General features: G+C 45.2%; 41 non-coding genes across 41 annotated transcripts; 31 read left to right on the top strand and 10 right to left on the bottom strand.

Annotated features, from left to right (window-relative positions):
* Positions 1 to 284: 284 nt before the first annotated feature.
* On the top strand, positions 285 to 356 carry TRNAA-CGC (transfer RNA alanine (anticodon CGC)). Its single transcript has one exon. It is a non-coding gene; the product is annotated as a tRNA-Ala (tRNA).
* A 430-nt stretch (positions 357 to 786) lies between these two features.
* TRNAY-GUA (transfer RNA tyrosine (anticodon GUA)) lies at positions 787 to 872 on the top strand. Its single transcript is given in 2 exon segments — positions 787 to 823; positions 837 to 872. It is a non-coding gene; the product is annotated as a tRNA-Tyr (tRNA).
* A 614-nt stretch (positions 873 to 1,486) lies between these two features.
* Positions 1,487 to 1,558, top strand: TRNAA-CGC (transfer RNA alanine (anticodon CGC)). The gene has a single exon. It is a non-coding gene; the product is annotated as a tRNA-Ala (tRNA).
* Positions 1,559 to 1,751: 193 nt separating this feature from the next.
* TRNAM-CAU (transfer RNA methionine (anticodon CAU)) lies at positions 1,752 to 1,824 on the bottom strand. The gene has a single exon. It is a non-coding gene; the product is annotated as a tRNA-Met (tRNA).
* A 137-nt stretch (positions 1,825 to 1,961) lies between these two features.
* On the top strand, positions 1,962 to 2,033 carry TRNAA-UGC (transfer RNA alanine (anticodon UGC)). Its single transcript has one exon. It is a non-coding gene; the product is annotated as a tRNA-Ala (tRNA).
* Positions 2,034 to 2,463: 430 nt separating this feature from the next.
* On the top strand, positions 2,464 to 2,549 carry TRNAY-GUA (transfer RNA tyrosine (anticodon GUA)). The gene is given in 2 exon segments: positions 2,464 to 2,500; positions 2,514 to 2,549. It is a non-coding gene; the product is annotated as a tRNA-Tyr (tRNA).
* A 614-nt stretch (positions 2,550 to 3,163) lies between these two features.
* On the top strand, positions 3,164 to 3,235 carry TRNAA-CGC (transfer RNA alanine (anticodon CGC)). Its single transcript has one exon. It is a non-coding gene; the product is annotated as a tRNA-Ala (tRNA).
* A 193-nt stretch (positions 3,236 to 3,428) lies between these two features.
* TRNAM-CAU (transfer RNA methionine (anticodon CAU)) lies at positions 3,429 to 3,501 on the bottom strand. The gene has a single exon. It is a non-coding gene; the product is annotated as a tRNA-Met (tRNA).
* Positions 3,502 to 3,638: 137 nt separating this feature from the next.
* TRNAA-UGC (transfer RNA alanine (anticodon UGC)) lies at positions 3,639 to 3,710 on the top strand. Its single transcript has one exon. It is a non-coding gene; the product is annotated as a tRNA-Ala (tRNA).
* A 430-nt stretch (positions 3,711 to 4,140) lies between these two features.
* Positions 4,141 to 4,226, top strand: TRNAY-GUA (transfer RNA tyrosine (anticodon GUA)). The gene is given in 2 exon segments: positions 4,141 to 4,177; positions 4,191 to 4,226. It is a non-coding gene; the product is annotated as a tRNA-Tyr (tRNA).
* A 614-nt stretch (positions 4,227 to 4,840) lies between these two features.
* TRNAA-CGC (transfer RNA alanine (anticodon CGC)) lies at positions 4,841 to 4,912 on the top strand. The gene has a single exon. It is a non-coding gene; the product is annotated as a tRNA-Ala (tRNA).
* A 193-nt stretch (positions 4,913 to 5,105) lies between these two features.
* TRNAM-CAU (transfer RNA methionine (anticodon CAU)) lies at positions 5,106 to 5,178 on the bottom strand. Its single transcript has one exon. It is a non-coding gene; the product is annotated as a tRNA-Met (tRNA).
* Positions 5,179 to 5,315: 137 nt separating this feature from the next.
* On the top strand, positions 5,316 to 5,387 carry TRNAA-UGC (transfer RNA alanine (anticodon UGC)). Its single transcript has one exon. It is a non-coding gene; the product is annotated as a tRNA-Ala (tRNA).
* A 430-nt stretch (positions 5,388 to 5,817) lies between these two features.
* TRNAY-GUA (transfer RNA tyrosine (anticodon GUA)) lies at positions 5,818 to 5,903 on the top strand. Its single transcript is given in 2 exon segments — positions 5,818 to 5,854; positions 5,868 to 5,903. It is a non-coding gene; the product is annotated as a tRNA-Tyr (tRNA).
* A 614-nt stretch (positions 5,904 to 6,517) lies between these two features.
* On the top strand, positions 6,518 to 6,589 carry TRNAA-CGC (transfer RNA alanine (anticodon CGC)). The gene has a single exon. It is a non-coding gene; the product is annotated as a tRNA-Ala (tRNA).
* Positions 6,590 to 6,782: 193 nt separating this feature from the next.
* On the bottom strand, positions 6,783 to 6,855 carry TRNAM-CAU (transfer RNA methionine (anticodon CAU)). Its single transcript has one exon. It is a non-coding gene; the product is annotated as a tRNA-Met (tRNA).
* A 137-nt stretch (positions 6,856 to 6,992) lies between these two features.
* On the top strand, positions 6,993 to 7,064 carry TRNAA-UGC (transfer RNA alanine (anticodon UGC)). The gene has a single exon. It is a non-coding gene; the product is annotated as a tRNA-Ala (tRNA).
* A 430-nt stretch (positions 7,065 to 7,494) lies between these two features.
* Positions 7,495 to 7,580, top strand: TRNAY-GUA (transfer RNA tyrosine (anticodon GUA)). The gene is given in 2 exon segments: positions 7,495 to 7,531; positions 7,545 to 7,580. It is a non-coding gene; the product is annotated as a tRNA-Tyr (tRNA).
* Positions 7,581 to 8,194: 614 nt separating this feature from the next.
* Positions 8,195 to 8,266, top strand: TRNAA-CGC (transfer RNA alanine (anticodon CGC)). The gene has a single exon. It is a non-coding gene; the product is annotated as a tRNA-Ala (tRNA).
* A 193-nt stretch (positions 8,267 to 8,459) lies between these two features.
* Positions 8,460 to 8,532, bottom strand: TRNAM-CAU (transfer RNA methionine (anticodon CAU)). Its single transcript has one exon. It is a non-coding gene; the product is annotated as a tRNA-Met (tRNA).
* A 137-nt stretch (positions 8,533 to 8,669) lies between these two features.
* Positions 8,670 to 8,741, top strand: TRNAA-UGC (transfer RNA alanine (anticodon UGC)). The gene has a single exon. It is a non-coding gene; the product is annotated as a tRNA-Ala (tRNA).
* A 430-nt stretch (positions 8,742 to 9,171) lies between these two features.
* Positions 9,172 to 9,257, top strand: TRNAY-GUA (transfer RNA tyrosine (anticodon GUA)). The gene is given in 2 exon segments: positions 9,172 to 9,208; positions 9,222 to 9,257. It is a non-coding gene; the product is annotated as a tRNA-Tyr (tRNA).
* Positions 9,258 to 9,871: 614 nt separating this feature from the next.
* TRNAA-CGC (transfer RNA alanine (anticodon CGC)) lies at positions 9,872 to 9,943 on the top strand. The gene has a single exon. It is a non-coding gene; the product is annotated as a tRNA-Ala (tRNA).
* Positions 9,944 to 10,136: 193 nt separating this feature from the next.
* On the bottom strand, positions 10,137 to 10,209 carry TRNAM-CAU (transfer RNA methionine (anticodon CAU)). The gene has a single exon. It is a non-coding gene; the product is annotated as a tRNA-Met (tRNA).
* A 137-nt stretch (positions 10,210 to 10,346) lies between these two features.
* Positions 10,347 to 10,418, top strand: TRNAA-UGC (transfer RNA alanine (anticodon UGC)). The gene has a single exon. It is a non-coding gene; the product is annotated as a tRNA-Ala (tRNA).
* A 430-nt stretch (positions 10,419 to 10,848) lies between these two features.
* Positions 10,849 to 10,934, top strand: TRNAY-GUA (transfer RNA tyrosine (anticodon GUA)). The gene is given in 2 exon segments: positions 10,849 to 10,885; positions 10,899 to 10,934. It is a non-coding gene; the product is annotated as a tRNA-Tyr (tRNA).
* Positions 10,935 to 11,548: 614 nt separating this feature from the next.
* TRNAA-CGC (transfer RNA alanine (anticodon CGC)) lies at positions 11,549 to 11,620 on the top strand. The gene has a single exon. It is a non-coding gene; the product is annotated as a tRNA-Ala (tRNA).
* Positions 11,621 to 11,813: 193 nt separating this feature from the next.
* On the bottom strand, positions 11,814 to 11,886 carry TRNAM-CAU (transfer RNA methionine (anticodon CAU)). Its single transcript has one exon. It is a non-coding gene; the product is annotated as a tRNA-Met (tRNA).
* A 137-nt stretch (positions 11,887 to 12,023) lies between these two features.
* Positions 12,024 to 12,095, top strand: TRNAA-UGC (transfer RNA alanine (anticodon UGC)). Its single transcript has one exon. It is a non-coding gene; the product is annotated as a tRNA-Ala (tRNA).
* Positions 12,096 to 12,525: 430 nt separating this feature from the next.
* Positions 12,526 to 12,611, top strand: TRNAY-GUA (transfer RNA tyrosine (anticodon GUA)). The gene is given in 2 exon segments: positions 12,526 to 12,562; positions 12,576 to 12,611. It is a non-coding gene; the product is annotated as a tRNA-Tyr (tRNA).
* A 614-nt stretch (positions 12,612 to 13,225) lies between these two features.
* Positions 13,226 to 13,297, top strand: TRNAA-CGC (transfer RNA alanine (anticodon CGC)). The gene has a single exon. It is a non-coding gene; the product is annotated as a tRNA-Ala (tRNA).
* A 193-nt stretch (positions 13,298 to 13,490) lies between these two features.
* Positions 13,491 to 13,563, bottom strand: TRNAM-CAU (transfer RNA methionine (anticodon CAU)). Its single transcript has one exon. It is a non-coding gene; the product is annotated as a tRNA-Met (tRNA).
* A 137-nt stretch (positions 13,564 to 13,700) lies between these two features.
* Positions 13,701 to 13,772, top strand: TRNAA-UGC (transfer RNA alanine (anticodon UGC)). The gene has a single exon. It is a non-coding gene; the product is annotated as a tRNA-Ala (tRNA).
* Positions 13,773 to 14,202: 430 nt separating this feature from the next.
* TRNAY-GUA (transfer RNA tyrosine (anticodon GUA)) lies at positions 14,203 to 14,288 on the top strand. The gene is given in 2 exon segments: positions 14,203 to 14,239; positions 14,253 to 14,288. It is a non-coding gene; the product is annotated as a tRNA-Tyr (tRNA).
* A 614-nt stretch (positions 14,289 to 14,902) lies between these two features.
* On the top strand, positions 14,903 to 14,974 carry TRNAA-CGC (transfer RNA alanine (anticodon CGC)). Its single transcript has one exon. It is a non-coding gene; the product is annotated as a tRNA-Ala (tRNA).
* A 193-nt stretch (positions 14,975 to 15,167) lies between these two features.
* Positions 15,168 to 15,240, bottom strand: TRNAM-CAU (transfer RNA methionine (anticodon CAU)). Its single transcript has one exon. It is a non-coding gene; the product is annotated as a tRNA-Met (tRNA).
* A 137-nt stretch (positions 15,241 to 15,377) lies between these two features.
* Positions 15,378 to 15,449, top strand: TRNAA-UGC (transfer RNA alanine (anticodon UGC)). The gene has a single exon. It is a non-coding gene; the product is annotated as a tRNA-Ala (tRNA).
* A 430-nt stretch (positions 15,450 to 15,879) lies between these two features.
* On the top strand, positions 15,880 to 15,965 carry TRNAY-GUA (transfer RNA tyrosine (anticodon GUA)). Its single transcript is given in 2 exon segments — positions 15,880 to 15,916; positions 15,930 to 15,965. It is a non-coding gene; the product is annotated as a tRNA-Tyr (tRNA).
* Positions 15,966 to 16,579: 614 nt separating this feature from the next.
* On the top strand, positions 16,580 to 16,651 carry TRNAA-CGC (transfer RNA alanine (anticodon CGC)). The gene has a single exon. It is a non-coding gene; the product is annotated as a tRNA-Ala (tRNA).
* A 193-nt stretch (positions 16,652 to 16,844) lies between these two features.
* TRNAM-CAU (transfer RNA methionine (anticodon CAU)) lies at positions 16,845 to 16,917 on the bottom strand. Its single transcript has one exon. It is a non-coding gene; the product is annotated as a tRNA-Met (tRNA).
* Positions 16,918 to 17,054: 137 nt separating this feature from the next.
* TRNAA-UGC (transfer RNA alanine (anticodon UGC)) lies at positions 17,055 to 17,126 on the top strand. The gene has a single exon. It is a non-coding gene; the product is annotated as a tRNA-Ala (tRNA).
* Positions 17,127 to 17,439: the final 313 nt, after the last annotated feature.

The raw sequence follows: 17,439 nt of genomic DNA, 5'->3' as shown, positions 1-17,439 counted from the left end.
AATGGAATCATCTCCCGAAAGGCTGAGCAAGCAGGAAAGTAGACCAATAGTTGTCACATTTTTGGGAATCCTGAGAAGTTTTGCATTCCAAACTGAGCAAATAAAAGCCCTGCCGGAGAATCGATCCCTGATTGCACTAAATATATGCTCCATGAAGACAGTTCACACGTGAGGTGTGAGCAATTCCAAGCCTGACACTTTACATTCTAGTCTCAAATCGAGACTTTGCAGTCCATGGGCTTCAGAGTCTCCTTGCATCCAGCAAAACGTTAAAGTGCAGTCGAGGGGATGTAGCTCAGTGGTAGAGCGCATGCTTCGCATGTATGAGGCCCCGGGTTCAATCCCCGGCATCTCCAGACTTTTGCCATGCTTGTCTCGGATTTTGGCAGAAAACAAGGCTGGCTATCAGTATTAAGGAAGAGATATGTCATGCAACTGGGATACCAACCCCACTTAAACTGTGAGACGTTTGCCTTGAAAAAACCCATGAAATGGGGCTATCTCATTTTTGATGCTTATACAACAGAAGAATCTTACTTGTTTAAGCCATCAAAGTGATGATTAATCTTGGCAATCTTAATACATTTAGGATAGAAATCTGTGGCAGCCCTCTTGGTCATTGGTAAGGGTTCTTCCTCGAAAGCAGAGACTCTTACTTTTCTGGTAACTTTGAGGGGGAGTGGCAGGTAATATTGATGATGTGCATCTGTCTGCTCCTGGTCCCCACCCTCCACAACCTTTCTTGAGCGAGAGATAATTTTGGTGCTACGGAAGTTTGCCACTACTCCTTCAATAGCTCAGTTGGTAGAGCGGAGGACTGTAGCATAAATTCAGGCATCCTTAGGTCGCTGGTTCAAATCCGGCTCGAAGGATTTTGTGGTTTAATTTCCATGGCTTTTGCTTTGAATCAACAATACCTTCCATTGACTATGAAAAATTCCCAGAGCTTCGATAAATACCGGAAAAGAAGCGTACTCTATCTGCTTTCAAAGGGAATGGATGACATAGTCGTCGCTAGGGGAGGTGTGAAGAACAGTCAAGGAAACCTGCTGATCAGAACTAATACCAAAGCATTGCATTAATATATGTATGCCCTTGGCAGACTTCCAATTGCACTGCTCCAAAGGTAGCTGCTTGGCAGCCAATCACACTATGACTTGCCTTCAATTTGAATGTATACCGATGGGCAAGAGGGAATATCCAATGGAATCATCTCCCGAAAGGCTGAGCAAGCAGGAAAGTAGACCAATAGTTGTCACATTTTTGGGAATCCTGAGAAGTTTTGCATTCCAAACTGAGCAAATAAAAGCCCTGCCGGAGAATCGATCCCTGATTGCACTAAATATATGCTCCATGAAGACAGTTCACACGTGAGGTGTGAGCAATTCCAAGCCTGACACTTTACATTCTAGTCTCAAATCGAGACTTTGCAGTCCATGGGCTTCAGAGTCTCCTTGCATCCAGCAAAACGTTAGAGTGCAGTCGAGGGGATGTAGCTCAGTGGTAGAGCGCATGCTTCGCATGTATGAGGCCCCGGGTTCAATCCCCGGCATCTCCAGGAGTCTCTGTTCTCTATCTTGGCTTTTTCCAGAAGGCTAGCCTGCCATCTTGTGGAAAGTAGAGGTTTCTCGGGCAGTTGGGGGTCAGAACCCCGCTTAAATTGTTTGCTTTGAAAAATGTGTTTGGAGTAGGCATAGTTTCCACTTTTCAAGAAAATCTGAGAATTTTGCTTGCCAAAAGGAGGAAATAAATGCCCTCTCTGAGGATCGAACTCAGGACCTTCAGATTATGAGACTGACGCGCTGCCTACTGCGCTAAGAAGGCTGCACACAAGCATCTCTAAATAGGACTATAGACCATGAAGATATTCCAGGTACGAGGCTTAAGGATTTTCCTGGCTGAGACTTTATGCTGCAGTGTCAAATGGGTTGACTTGGCAGCCAGTAAAACTTGGCAGACATGGGGATGTAGCTCTGTGGTAGAGCGCATGCTTTGCATGTATGAGGCCCCGGGTTCAATCCCCGGCATCTCCAGACTTTTGCCATGCTTGTCTCGGATTTTGGCAGAAAACAAGGCTGGCTATCAGTATTAAGGAAGAGATATGTCATGCAACTGGGATACCAACCCCACTTAAACTGTGAGACGTTTGCCTTGAAAAAACCCATGAAATGGGGCAATCTCATTTTTGATGCTTATACAACAGAAGAATCTTACTTGTTTAAGCCATCAAAGTGATGATTAATCTTGGCAATCTTAATACATTTAGGATAGAAATCTGTGGCAGCCCTCTTGGTCATTGGTAAGGGTTCTTCCTCGAAAGCAGAGACTCTTACTTTTCTGGTAACTTTGAGGGGGAGTGGCAGGTAATATTGATGATGTGCATCTGTCTGCTCCTGGTCCCCACCCTCCACAACCTTTCTTGAGCGAGAGATAATTTTGGTGCTACGGAAGTTTGCCACTACTCCTTCGATAGCTCAGTTGGTAGAGCGGAGGACTGTAGCATAAATTCAGGCATCCTTAGGTCGCTGGTTCAAATCCGGCTCGAAGGATTTTGTGGTTTAATTTCCATGGCTTTTGCTTTGAATCAACAATACCTTCCATTGACTATGAAAAATTCCCAGAGCTTCGATAAATACCGGAAAAGAAGCGTACTCTATCTGCTTTCAAAGGGAATGGATGACATAGTCGTCGCTAGGGGAGGTGTGAAGAACAGTCAAGGAAACCTGCTGATCAGAACTAATACCAAAGCATTGCATTAATATATGTATGCCCTTGGCAGACTTCCAATTGCACTGCTCCAAAGGTAGCTGCTTGGCAGCCAATCACACTATGACTTGCCTTCAATTTGAATGTATACCGATGGGCAAGAGGGAATATCCAATGGAATCATCTCCCGAAAGGCTGAGCAAGCAGGAAAGTAGACCAATAGTTGTCACATTTTTGGGAATCCTGAGAAGTTTTGCATTCCAAACTGAGCAAATAAAAGCCCTGCCGGAGAATCGATCCCTGATTGCACTAAATATATGCTCCATGAAGACAGTTCACACGTGAGGTGTGAGCAATTCCAAGCCTGACACTTTACATTCTAGTCTCAAATCGAGACTTTGCAGTCCATGGGCTTCAGAGTCTCCTTGCATCCAGCAAAACGTTAGAGTGCAGTCGAGGGGATGTAGCTCAGTGGTAGAGCGCATGCTTCGCATGTATGAGGCCCCGGGTTCAATCCCCGGCATCTCCAGGAGTCTCTGTTCTCTATCTTGGCTTTTTCCAGAAGGCTAGCCTGCCATCTTGTGGAAAGTAGAGGTTTCTCGGGCAGTTGGGGGTCAGAACCCCGCTTAAATTGTTTGCTTTGAAAAATGTGTTTGGAGTAGGCATAGTTTCCACTTTTCAAGAAAATCTGAGAATTTTGCTTGCCAAAAGGAGGAAAGAAATGCCCTCTCTGAGGATCGAACTCAGGACCTTCAGATTATGAGACTGACGCGCTGCCTACTGCGCTAAGAAGGCTGCACACAAGCATCTCTAAATAGGACTATAGACCATGAAGATATTCCAGGTACGAGGCTTAAGGATTTTCCTGGCTGAGACTTTATGCTGCAGTGTCAAATGGGTTGACTTGGCAGCCAGTAAAACTTGGCAGACATGGGGATGTAGCTCTGTGGTAGAGCGCATGCTTTGCATGTATGAGGCCCCGGGTTCAATCCCCGGCATCTCCAGACTTTTGCCATGCTTGTCTCGGATTTTGGCAGAAAACAAGGCTGGCTATCAGTATTAAGGAAGAGATATGTCATGCAACTGGGATACCAACCCCACTTAAACTGTGAGACGTTTGCCTTGAAAAAACCCATGAAATGGGGCAATCTCATTTTTGATGCTTATACAACAGAAGAATCTTACTTGTTTAAGCCATCAAAGTGATGATTAATCTTGGCAATCTTAATACATTTAGGATAGAAATCTGTGGCAGCCCTCTTGGTCATTGGTAAGGGTTCTTCCTCGAAAGCAGAGACTCTTACTTTTCTGGTAACTTTGAGGGGGAGTGGCAGGTAATATTGATGATGTGCATCTGTCTGCTCCTGGTCCCCACCCTCCACAACCTTTCTTGAGCGAGAGATAATTTTGGTGCTACGGAAGTTTGCCACTACTCCTTCGATAGCTCAGTTGGTAGAGCGGAGGACTGTAGCATAAATTCAGGCATCCTTAGGTCGCTGGTTCAAATCCGGCTCGAAGGATTTTGTGGTTTAATTTCCATGGCTTTTGCTTTGAATCAACAATACCTTCCATTGACTATGAAAAATTCCCAGAGCTTCGATAAATACCGGAAAAGAAGCGTACTCTATCTGCTTTCAAAGGGAATGGATGACATAGTCGTCGCTAGGGGAGGTGTGAAGAACAGTCAAGGAAACCTGCTGATCAGAACTAATACCAAAGCATTGCATTAATATATGTATGCCCTTGGCAGACTTCCAATTGCACTGCTCCAAAGGTAGCTGCTTGGCAGCCAATCACACTATGACTTGCCTTCAATTTGAATGTATACCGATGGGCAAGAGGGAATATCCAATGGAATCATCTCCCGAAAGGCTGAGCAAGCAGGAAAGTAGACCAATAGTTGTCACATTTTTGGGAATCCTGAGAAGTTTTGCATTCCAAACTGAGCAAATAAAAGCCCTGCCGGAGAATCGATCCCTGATTGCACTAAATATATGCTCCATGAAGACAGTTCACACGTGAGGTGTGAGCAATTCCAAGCCTGACACTTTACATTCTAGTCTCAAATCGAGACTTTGCAGTCCATGGGCTTCAGAGTCTCCTTGCATCCAGCAAAACGTTAGAGTGCAGTCGAGGGGATGTAGCTCAGTGGTAGAGCGCATGCTTCGCATGTATGAGGCCCCGGGTTCAATCCCCGGCATCTCCAGGAGTCTCTGTTCTCTATCTTGGCTTTTTCCAGAAGGCTAGCCTGCCATCTTGTGGAAAGTAGAGGTTTCTCGGGCAGTTGGGGGTCAGAACCCCGCTTAAATTGTTTGCTTTGAAAAATGTGTTTGGAGTAGGCATAGTTTCCACTTTTCAAGAAAATCTGAGAATTTTGCTTGCCAAAAGGAGGAAAGAAATGCCCTCTCTGAGGATCGAACTCAGGACCTTCAGATTATGAGACTGACGCGCTGCCTACTGCGCTAAGAAGGCTGCACACAAGCATCTCTAAATAGGACTATAGACCATGAAGATATTCCAGGTACGAGGCTTAAGGATTTTCCTGGCTGAGACTTTATGCTGCAGTGTCAAATGGGTTGACTTGGCAGCCAGTAAAACTTGGCAGACATGGGGATGTAGCTCAGTGGTAGAGCGCATGCTTTGCATGTATGAGGCCCCGGGTTCAATCCCCGGCATCTCCAGACTTTTGCCATGCTTGTCTCGGATTTTGGCAGAAAACAAGGCTGGCTATCAGTATTAAGGAAGAGATATGTCATGCAACTGGGATACCAACCCCACTTAAACTGTGAGACGTTTGCCTTGAAAAAACCCATGAAATGGGGCTATCTCATTTTTGATGCTTATACAACAGAAGAATCTTACTTGTTTAAGCCATCAAAGTGATGATTAATCTTGGCAATCTTAATACATTTAGGATAGAAATCTGTGGCAGCCCTCTTGGTCATTGGTAAGGGTTCTTCCTCGAAAGCAGAGACTCTTACTTTTCTGGTAACTTTGAGGGGGAGTGGCAGGTAATATTGATGATGTGCATCTGTCTGCTCCTGGTCCCCACCCTCCACAACCTTTCTTGAGCGAGATATAATTTTGGTGCTACGGAAGTTTCCCACTACTCCTTCGATAGCTCAGTTGGTAGAGCGGAGGACTGTAGCATAAATTCAGGCATCCTTAGGTCGCTGGTTCAAATCCGGCTCGAAGGATTTTGTGGTTTAATTTCCATGGCTTTTGCTTTGAATCAACAATACCTTCCATTGACTATGAAAAATTCCCAGAGCTTCGATAAATACCGGAAAAGAAGCGTACTCTATCTGCTTTCAAAGGGAATGGATGACATAGTCGTCGCTAGGGGAGGTGTGAAGAACAGTCAAGGAAACCTGCTGATCAGAACTAATACCAAAGCATTGCATTAATATATGTATGCCCTTGGCAGACTTCCAATTGCACTGCTCCAAAGGTAGCTGCTTGGCAGCCAATCACACTATGACTTGCCTTCAATTTGAATGTATACCGATGGGCAAGAGGGAATATCCAATGGAATCATCTCCCGAAAGGCTGAGCAAGCAGGAAAGTAGACCAATAGTTGTCACATTTTTGGGAATCCTGAGAAGTTTTGCATTCCAAACTGAGCAAATAAAAGCCCTGCCGGAGAATCGATCCCTGATTGCACTAAATATATGCTCCATGAAGACAGTTCACACGTGAGGTGTGAGCAATTCCAAGCCTGACACTTTACATTCTAGTCTCAAATCGAGACTTTGCAGTCCATGGGCTTCAGAGTCTCCTTGCATCCAGCAAAACGTTAAAGTGCAGTCGAGGGGATGTAGCTCAGTGGTAGAGCGCATGCTTCGCATGTATGAGGCCCCGGGTTCAATCCCCGGCATCTCCAGGAGTCTCTGTTCTCTATCTTGGCTTTTTCCAGAAGGCTAGCCTGCCATCTTGTGGAAAGTAGAGGTTTCTCGGGCAGTTGGGGGTCAGAACCCCGCTTAAATTGTTTGCTTTGAAAAATGTGTTTGGAGTAGGCATAGTTTCCACTTTTCAAGAAAATCTGAGAATTTTGCTTGCCAAAAGGAGGAAAGAAATACCCTCTCTGAGGATCGAACTCAGGACCTTCAGATTATGAGACTGACGCGCTGCCTACTGCGCTAAGAAGGCTGCACACAAGCATCTCTAAATAGGACTATAGACCATGAAGATATTCCAGGTACGAGGCTTAAGGATTTTCCTGGCTGAGACTTTATGCTGCAGTGTCAAATGGGTTGACTTGGCAGCCAGTAAAACTTGGCAGACATGGGGATGTAGCTCAGTGGTAGAGCGCATGCTTTGCATGTATGAGGCCCCGGGTTCAATCCCCGGCATCTCCAGACTTTTGCCATGCTTGTCTCGGATTTTGGCAGAAAACAAGGCTGGCTATCAGTATTAAGGAAGAGATATGTCATGCAACTGGGATACCAACCCCACTTAAACTGTGAGACGTTTGCCTTGAAAAAACCCATGAAATGGGGCTATCTCATTTTTGATGCTTATACAACAGAAGAATCTTACTTGTTTAAGCCATCAAAGTGATGATTAATCTTGGCAATCTTAATACATTTAGGATAGAAATCTGTGGCAGCCCTCTTGGTCATTGGTAAGGGTTCTTCCTCGAAAGCAGAGACTCTTACTTTTCTGGTAACTTTGAGGGGGAGTGGCAGGTAATATTGATGATGTGCATCTGTCTGCTCCTGGTCCCCACCCTCCACAACCTTTCTTGAGCGAGAGATAATTTTGGTGCTACGGAAGTTTGCCACTACTCCTTCGATAGCTCAGTTGGTAGAGCGGAGGACTGTAGCATAAATTCAGGCATCCTTAGGTCGCTGGTTCAAATCCGGCTCGAAGGATTTTGTGGTTTAATTTCCATGGCTTTTGCTTTGAATCAACAATACCTTCCATTGACTATGAAAAATTCCCAGAGCTTCGATAAATACCGGAAAAGAAGCGTACTCTATCTGCTTTCAAAGGGAATGGATGACATAGTCGTCGCTAGGGGAGGTGTGAAGAACAGTCAAGGAAACCTGCTGATCAGAACTAATACCAAAGCATTGCATTAATATATGTATGCCCTTGGCAGACTTCCAATTGCACTGCTCCAAAGGTAGCTGCTTGGCAGCCAATCACACTATGACTTGCCTTCAATTTGAATGTATACCGATGGGCAAGAGGGAATATCCAATGGAATCATCTCCCGAAAGGCTGAGCAAGCAGGAAAGTAGACCAATAGTTGTCACATTTTTGGGAATCCTGAGAAGTTTTGCATTCCAAACTGAGCAAATAAAAGCCCTGCCGGAGAATCGATCCCTGATTGCACTAAATATATGCTCCATGAAGACAGTTCACACGTGAGGTGTGAGCAATTCCAAGCCTGACACTTTACATTCTAGTCTCAAATCGAGACTTTGCAGTCCATGGGCTTCAGAGTCTCCTTGCATCCAGCAAAACGTTAGAGTGCAGTCGAGGGGATGTAGCTCAGTGGTAGAGCGCATGCTTCGCATGTATGAGGCCCCGGGTTCAATCCCCGGCATCTCCAGGAGTCTCTGTTCTCTATCTTGGCTTTTTCCAGAAGGCTAGCCTGCCATCTTGTGGAAAGTAGAGGTTTCTCGGGCAGTTGGGGGTCAGAACCCCGCTTAAATTGTTTGCTTTGAAAAATGTGTTTGGAGTAGGCATAGTTTCCACTTTTCAAGAAAATCTGAGAATTTTGCTTGCCAAAAGGAGGAAATAAATGCCCTCTCTGAGGATCGAACTCAGGACCTTCAGATTATGAGACTGACGCGCTGCCTACTGCGCTAAGAAGGCTGCACACAAGCATCTCTAAATAGGACTATAGACCATGAAGATATTCCAGGTACGAGGCTTAAGGATTTTCCTGGCTGAGACTTTATGCTGCAGTGTCAAATGGGTTGACTTGGCAGCCAGTAAAACTTGGCAGACATGGGGATGTAGCTCTGTGGTAGAGCGCATGCTTTGCATGTATGAGGCCCCGGGTTCAATCCCCGGCATCTCCAGACTTTTGCCATGCTTGTCTCGGATTTTGGCAGAAAACAAGGCTGGCTATCAGTATTAAGGAAGAGATATGTCATGCAACTGGGATACCAACCCCACTTAAACTGTGAGACGTTTGCCTTGAAAAAACCCATGAAATGGGGCAATCTCATTTTTGATGCTTATACAACAGAAGAATCTTACTTGTTTAAGCCATCAAAGTGATGATTAATCTTGGCAATCTTAATACATTTAGGATAGAAATCTGTGGCAGCCCTCTTGGTCATTGGTAAGGGTTCTTCCTCGAAAGCAGAGACTCTTACTTTTCTGGTAACTTTGAGGGGGAGTGGCAGGTAATATTGATGATGTGCATCTGTCTGCTCCTGGTCCCCACCCTCCACAACCTTTCTTGAGCGAGAGATAATTTTGGTGCTACGGAAGTTTGCCACTACTCCTTCGATAGCTCAGTTGGTAGAGCGGAGGACTGTAGCATAAATTCAGGCATCCTTAGGTCGCTGGTTCAAATCCGGCTCGAAGGATTTTGTGGTTTAATTTCCATGGCTTTTGCTTTGAATCAACAATACCTTCCATTGACTATGAAAAATTCCCAGAGCTTCGATAAATACCGGAAAAGAAGCGTACTCTATCTGCTTTCAAAGGGAATGGATGACATAGTCGTCGCTAGGGGAGGTGTGAAGAACAGTCAAGGAAACCTGCTGATCAGAACTAATACCAAAGCATTGCATTAATATATGTATGCCCTTGGCAGACTTCCAATTGCACTGCTCCAAAGGTAGCTGCTTGGCAGCCAATCACACTATGACTTGCCTTCAATTTGAATGTATACCGATGGGCAAGAGGGAATATCCAATGGAATCATCTCCCGAAAGGCTGAGCAAGCAGGAAAGTAGACCAATAGTTGTCACATTTTTGGGAATCCTGAGAAGTTTTGCATTCCAAACTGAGCAAATAAAAGCCCTGCCGGAGAATCGATCCCTGATTGCACTAAATATATGCTCCATGAAGACAGTTCACACGTGAGGTGTGAGCAATTCCAAGCCTGACACTTTACATTCTAGTCTCAAATCGAGACTTTGCAGTCCATGGGCTTCAGAGTCTCCTTGCATCCAGCAAAACGTTAGAGTGCAGTCGAGGGGATGTAGCTCAGTGGTAGAGCGCATGCTTCGCATGTATGAGGCCCCGGGTTCAATCCCCGGCATCTCCAGGAGTCTCTGTTCTCTATCTTGGCTTTTTCCAGAAGGCTAGCCTGCCATCTTGTGGAAAGTAGAGGTTTCTCGGGCAGTTGGGGGTCAGAACCCCGCTTAAATTGTTTGCTTTGAAAAATGTGTTTGGAGTAGGCATAGTTTCCACTTTTCAAGAAAATCTGAGAATTTTGCTTGCCAAAAGGAGGAAAGAAATGCCCTCTCTGAGGATCGAACTCAGGACCTTCAGATTATGAGACTGACGCGCTGCCTACTGCGCTAAGAAGGCTGCACACAAGCATCTCTAAATAGGACTATAGACCATGAAGATATTCCAGGTACGAGGCTTAAGGATTTTCCTGGCTGAGACTTTATGCTGCAGTGTCAAATGGGTTGACTTGGCAGCCAGTAAAACTTGGCAGACATGGGGATGTAGCTCAGTGGTAGAGCGCATGCTTTGCATGTATGAGGCCCCGGGTTCAATCCCCGGCATCTCCAGACTTTTGCCATGCTTGTCTCGGATTTTGGCAGAAAACAAGGCTGGCTATCAGTATTAAGGAAGAGATATGTCATGCAACTGGGATACCAACCCCACTTAAACTGTGAGACGTTTGCCTTGAAAAAACCCATGAAATGGGGCTATCTCATTTTTGATGCTTATACAACAGAAGAATCTTACTTGTTTAAGCCATCAAAGTGATGATTAATCTTGGCAATCTTAATACATTTAGGATAGAAATCTGTGGCAGCCCTCTTGGTCATTGGTAAGGGTTCTTCCTCGAAAGCAGAGACTCTTACTTTTCTGGTAACTTTGAGGGGGAGTGGCAGGTAATATTGATGATGTGCATCTGTCTGCTCCTGGTCCCCACCCTCCACAACCTTTCTTGAGCGAGAGATAATTTTGGTGCTACGGAAGTTTGCCACTACTCCTTCGATAGCTCAGTTGGTAGAGCGGAGGACTGTAGCATAAATTCAGGCATCCTTAGGTCGCTGGTTCAAATCCGGCTCGAAGGATTTTGTGGTTTAATTTCCATGGCTTTTGCTTTGAATCAACAATACCTTCCATTGACTATGAAAAATTCCCAGAGCTTCGATAAATACCGGAAAAGAAGCGTACTCTATCTGCTTTCAAAGGGAATGGATGACATAGTCGTCGCTAGGGGAGGTGTGAAGAACAGTCAAGGAAACCTGCTGATCAGAACTAATACCAAAGCATTGCATTAATATATGTATGCCCTTGGCAGACTTCCAATTGCACTGCTCCAAAGGTAGCTGCTTGGCAGCCAATCACACTATGACTTGCCTTCAATTTGAATGTATACCGATGGGCAAGAGGGAATATCCAATGGAATCATCTCCCGAAAGGCTGAGCAAGCAGGAAAGTAGACCAATAGTTGTCACATTTTTGGGAATCCTGAGAAGTTTTGCATTCCAAACTGAGCAAATAAAAGCCCTGCCGGAGAATCGATCCCTGATTGCACTAAATATATGCTCCATGAAGACAGTTCACACGTGAGGTGTGAGCAATTCCAAGCCTGACACTTTACATTCTAGTCTCAAATCGAGACTTTGCAGTCCATGGGCTTCAGAGTCTCCTTGCATCCAGCAAAACGTTAGAGTGCAGTCGAGGGGATGTAGCTCAGTGGTAGAGCGCATGCTTCGCATGTATGAGGCCCCGGGTTCAATCCCCGGCATCTCCAGGAGTCTCTGTTCTCTATCTTGGCTTTTTCCAGAAGGCTAGCCTGCCATCTTGTGGAAAGTAGAGGTTTCTCGGGCAGTTGGGGGTCAGAACCCCGCTTAAATTGTTTGCTTTGAAAAATGTGTTTGGAGTAGGCATAGTTTCCACTTTTCAAGAAAATCTGAGAATTTTGCTTGCCAAAAGGAGGAAATAAATGCCCTCTCTGAGGATCGAACTCAGGACCTTCAGATTATGAGACTGACGCGCTGCCTACTGCGCTAAGAAGGCTGCACACAAGCATCTCTAAATAGGACTATAGACCATGAAGATATTCCAGGTACGAGGCTTAAGGATTTTCCTGGCTGAGACTTTATGCTGCAGTGTCAAATGGGTTGACTTGGCAGCCAGTAAAACTTGGCAGACATGGGGATGTAGCTCAGTGGTAGAGCGCATGCTTTGCATGTATGAGGCCCCGGGTTCAATCCCCGGCATCTCCAGACTTTTGCCATGCTTGTCTCGGATTTTGGCAGAAAACAAGGCTGGCTATCAGTATTAAGGAAGAGATATGTCATGCAACTGGGATACCAACCCCACTTAAACTGTGAGACGTTTGCCTTGAAAAAACCCATGAAATGGGGCTATCTCATTTTTGATGCTTATACAACAGAAGAATCTTACTTGTTTAAGCCATCAAAGTGATGATTAATCTTGGCAATCTTAATACATTTAGGATAGAAATCTGTGGCAGCCCTCTTGGTCATTGGTAAGGGTTCTTCCTCGAAAGCAGAGACTCTTACTTTTCTGGTAACTTTGAGGGGGAGTGGCAGGTAATATTGATGATGTGCATCTGTCTGCTCCTGGTCCCCACCCTCCACAACCTTTCTTGAGCGAGAGATAATTTTGGTGCTACGGAAGTTTGCCACTACTCCTTCGATAGCTCAGTTGGTAGAGCGGAGGACTGTAGCATAAATTCAGGCATCCTTAGGTCGCTGGTTCAAATCCGGCTCGAAGGATTTTGTGGTTTAATTTCCATGGCTTTTGCTTTGAATCAACAATACCTTCCATTGACTATGAAAAATTCCCAGAGCTTCGATAAATACCGGAAAAGAAGCGTACTCTATCTGCTTTCAAAGGGAATGGATGACATAGTCGTCGCTAGGGGAGGTGTGAAGAACAGTCAAGGAAACCTGCTGATCAGAACTAATACCAAAGCATTGCATTAATATATGTATGCCCTTGGCAGACTTCCAATTGCACTGCTCCAAAGGTAGCTGCTTGGCAGCCAATCACACTATGACTTGCCTTCAATTTGAATGTATACCGATGGGCAAGAGGGAATATCCAATGGAATCATCTCCCGAAAGGCTGAGCAAGCAGGAAAGTAGACCAATAGTTGTCACATTTTTGGGAATCCTGAGAAGTTTTGCATTCCAAACTGAGCAAATAAAAGCCCTGCCGGAGAATCGATCCCTGATTGCACTAAATATATGCTCCATGAAGACAGTTCACACGTGAGGTGTGAGCAATTCCAAGCCTGACACTTTACATTCTAGTCTCAAATCGAGACTTTGCAGTCCATGGGCTTCAGAGTCTCCTTGCATCCAGCAAAACGTTAGAGTGCAGTCGAGGGGATGTAGCTCAGTGGTAGAGCGCATGCTTCGCATGTATGAGGCCCCGGGTTCAATCCCCGGCATCTCCAGGAGTCTCTGTTCTCTATCTTGGCTTTTTCCAGAAGGCTAGCCTGCCATCTTGTGGAAAGTAGAGGTTTCTCGGGCAGTTGGGGGTCAGAACCCCGCTTAAATTGTTTGCTTTGAAAAATGTGTTTGGAGTAGGCATAGTTTCCACTTTTCAAGAAAATCTGAGAATTTTGCTTGCCAAAAGGAGGAAATAAATGCCCTCTCTGAGGATCGAACTCAGGACCTTCAGATTATGAGACTGACGCGCTGCCTACTGCGCTAAGAAGGCTGCACACAAGCATCTCTAAATAGGACTATAGACCATGAAGATATTCCAGGTACGAGGCTTAAGGATTTTCCTGGCTGAGACTTTATGCTGCAGTGTCAAATGGGTTGACTTGGCAGCCAGTAAAACTTGGCAGACATGGGGATGTAGCTCTGTGGTAGAGCGCATGCTTTGCATGTATGAGGCCCCGGGTTCAATCCCCGGCATCTCCAGACTTTTGCCATGCTTGTCTCGGATTTTGGCAGAAAACAAGGCTGGCTATCAGTATTAAGGAAGAGATATGTCATGCAACTGGGATACCAACCCCACTTAAACTGTGAGACGTTTGCCTTGAAAAAACCCATGAAATGGGGCAATCTCATTTTTGATGCTTATACAACAGAAGAATCTTACTTGTTTAAGCCATCAAAGTGATGATTAATCTTGGCAATCTTAATACATTTAGGATAGAAATCTGTGGCAGCCCTCTTGGTCATTGGTAAGGGTTCTTCCTCGAAAGCAGAGACTCTTACTTTTCTGGTAACTTTGAGGGGGAGTGGCAGGTAATATTGATGATGTGCATCTGTCTGCTCCTGGTCCCCACCCTCCACAACCTTTCTTGAGCGAGAGATAATTTTGGTGCTACGGAAGTTTGCCACTACTCCTTCGATAGCTCAGTTGGTAGAGCGGAGGACTGTAGCATAAATTCAGGCATCCTTAGGTCGCTGGTTCAAATCCGGCTCGAAGGATTTTGTGGTTTAATTTCCATGGCTTTTGCTTTGAATCAACAATACCTTCCATTGACTATGAAAAATTCCCAGAGCTTCGATAAATACCGGAAAAGAAGCGTACTCTATCTGCTTTCAAAGGGAATGGATGACATAGTCGTCGCTAGGGGAGGTGTGAAGAACAGTCAAGGAAACCTGCTGATCAGAACTAATACCAAAGCATTGCATTAATATATGTATGCCCTTGGCAGACTTCCAATTGCACTGCTCCAAAGGTAGCTGCTTGGCAGCCAATCACACTATGACTTGCCTTCAATTTGAATGTATACCGATGGGCAAGAGGGAATATCCAATGGAATCATCTCCCGAAAGGCTGAGCAAGCAGGAAAGTAGACCAATAGTTGTCACATTTTTGGGAATCCTGAGAAGTTTTGCATTCCAAACTGAGCAAATAAAAGCCCTGCCGGAGAATCGATCCCTGATTGCACTAAATATATGCTCCATGAAGACAGTTCACACGTGAGGTGTGAGCAATTCCAAGCCTGACACTTTACATTCTAGTCTCAAATCGAGACTTTGCAGTCCATGGGCTTCAGAGTCTCCTTGCATCCAGCAAAACGTTAGAGTGCAGTCGAGGGGATGTAGCTCAGTGGTAGAGCGCATGCTTCGCATGTATGAGGCCCCGGGTTCAATCCCCGGCATCTCCAGGAGTCTCTGTTCTCTATCTTGGCTTTTTCCAGAAGGCTAGCCTGCCATCTTGTGGAAAGTAGAGGTTTCTCGGGCAGTTGGGGGTCAGAACCCCGCTTAAATTGTTTGCTTTGAAAAATGTGTTTGGAGTAGGCATAGTTTCCACTTTTCAAGAAAATCTGAGAATTTTGCTTGCCAAAAGGAGGAAAGAAATGCCCTCTCTGAGGATCGAACTCAGGACCTTCAGATTATGAGACTGACGCGCTGCCTACTGCGCTAAGAAGGCTGCACACAAGCATCTCTAAATAGGACTATAGACCATGAAGATATTCCAGGTACGAGGCTTAAGGATTTTCCTGGCTGAGACTTTATGCTGCAGTGTCAAATGGGTTGACTTGGCAGCCAGTAAAACTTGGCAGACATGGGGATGTAGCTCAGTGGTAGAGCGCATGCTTTGCATGTATGAGGCCCCGGGTTCAATCCCCGGCATCTCCAGACTTTTGCCATGCTTGTCTCGGATTTTGGCAGAAAACAAGGCTGGCTATCAGTATTAAGGAAGAGATATGTCATGCAACTGGGATACCAACCCCACTTAAACTGTGAGACGTTTGCCTTGAAAAAACCCATGAAATGGGGCTATCTCATTTTTGATGCTTATACAACAGAAGAATCTTACTTGTTTAAGCCATCAAAGTGATGATTAATCTTGGCAATCTTAATACATTTAGGATAGAAATCTGTGGCAGCCCTCTTGGTCATTGGTAAGGGTTCTTCCTCGAAAGCAGAGACTCTTACTTTTCTGGTAACTTTGAGGGGGAGTGGCAGGTAATATTGATGATGTGCATCTGTCTGCTCCTGGTCCCCACCCTCCACAACCTTTCTTGAGCGAGAGATAATTTTGGTGCTACGGAAGTTTGCCACTACTCCTTCGATAGCTCAGTTGGTAGAGCGGAGGACTGTAGCATAAATTCAGGCATCCTTAGGTCGCTGGTTCAAATCCGGCTCGAAGGATTTTGTGGTTTAATTTCCATGGCTTTTGCTTTGAATCAACAATACCTTCCATTGACTATGAAAAATTCCCAGAGCTTCGATAAATACCGGAAAAGAAGCGTACTCTATCTGCTTTCAAAGGGAATGGATGACATAGTCGTCGCTAGGGGAGGTGTGAAGAACAGTCAAGGAAACCTGCTGATCAGAACTAATACCAAAGCATTGCATTAATATATGTATGCCCTTGGCAGACTTCCAATTGCACTGCTCCAAAGGTAGCTGCTTGGCAGCCAATCACACTATGACTTGCCTTCAATTTGAATGTATACCGATGGGCAAGAGGGAATATCCAATGGAATCATCTCCCGAAAGGCTGAGCAAGCAGGAAAGTAGACCAATAGTTGTCACATTTTTGGGAATCCTGAGAAGTTTTGCATTCCAAACTGAGCAAATAAAAGCCCTGCCGGAGAATCGATCCCTGATTGCACTAAATATATGCTCCATGAAGACAGTTCACACGTGAGGTGTGAGCAATTCCAAGCCTGACACTTTACATTCTAGTCTCAAATCGAGACTTTGCAGTCCATGGGCTTCAGAGTCTCCTTGCATCCAGCAAAACGTTAGAGTGCAGTCGAGGGGATGTAGCTCAGTGGTAGAGCGCATGCTTCGCATGTATGAGGCCCCGGGTTCAATCCCCGGCATCTCCAGGAGTCTCTGTTCTCTATCTTGGCTTTTTCCAGAAGGCTAGCCTGCCATCTTGTGGAAAGTAGAGGTTTCTCGGGCAGTTGGGGGTCAGAACCCCGCTTAAATTGTTTGCTTTGAAAAATGTGTTTGGAGTAGGCATAGTTTCCACTTTTCAAGAAAATCTGAGAATTTTGCTTGCCAAAAGGAGGAAAGAAATGCCCTCTCTGAGGATCGAACTCAGGACCTTCAGATTATGAGACTGACGCGCTGCCTACTGCGCTAAGAAGGCTGCACACAAGCATCTCTAAATAGGACTATAGACCATGAAGATATTCCAGGTACGAGGCTTAAGGATTTTCCTGGCTGAGACTTTATGCTGCAGTGTCAAATGGGTTGACTTGGCAGCCAGTAAAACTTGGCAGACATGGGGATGTAGATCAGTGGTAGAGCGCATGCTTTGCATGTATGAGGCCCCGGGTTCAATCCCCGGCATCTCCAGACTTTTGCCATGCTTGTCTCGGATTTTGGCAGAAAACAAGGCTGGCTATCAGTATTAAGGAAGAGATATGTCATGCAACTGGGATACCAACCCCACTTAAACTGTGAGACGTTTGCCTTGAAAAAACCCATGAAATGGGGCTATCTCATTTTTGATGCTTATACAACAGAAGAATCTTACTTGTTTAAGCCATCAAAGTGATGATTAATCTTGGCAATCTTAATACATTTAGGATAGAAATCTGTGGCAGCCCTCTTGGTCATTGGTAAGGGTTCTTCCTCGAAAGCAGAGACTCTTACTTTTCTGGTAACT

This window comes from Lissotriton vulgaris, chromosome 1_1 (assembly GCF_964263255.1).
Source record: "Lissotriton vulgaris chromosome 1_1, aLisVul1.2, whole genome shotgun sequence".
NCBI lineage: Eukaryota > Metazoa > Chordata > Amphibia > Caudata > Salamandridae > Lissotriton > Lissotriton vulgaris.
Note: the sequence above shows the minus strand (reverse complement) of the source record. Positions and strands in the feature narration are given on the sequence as shown.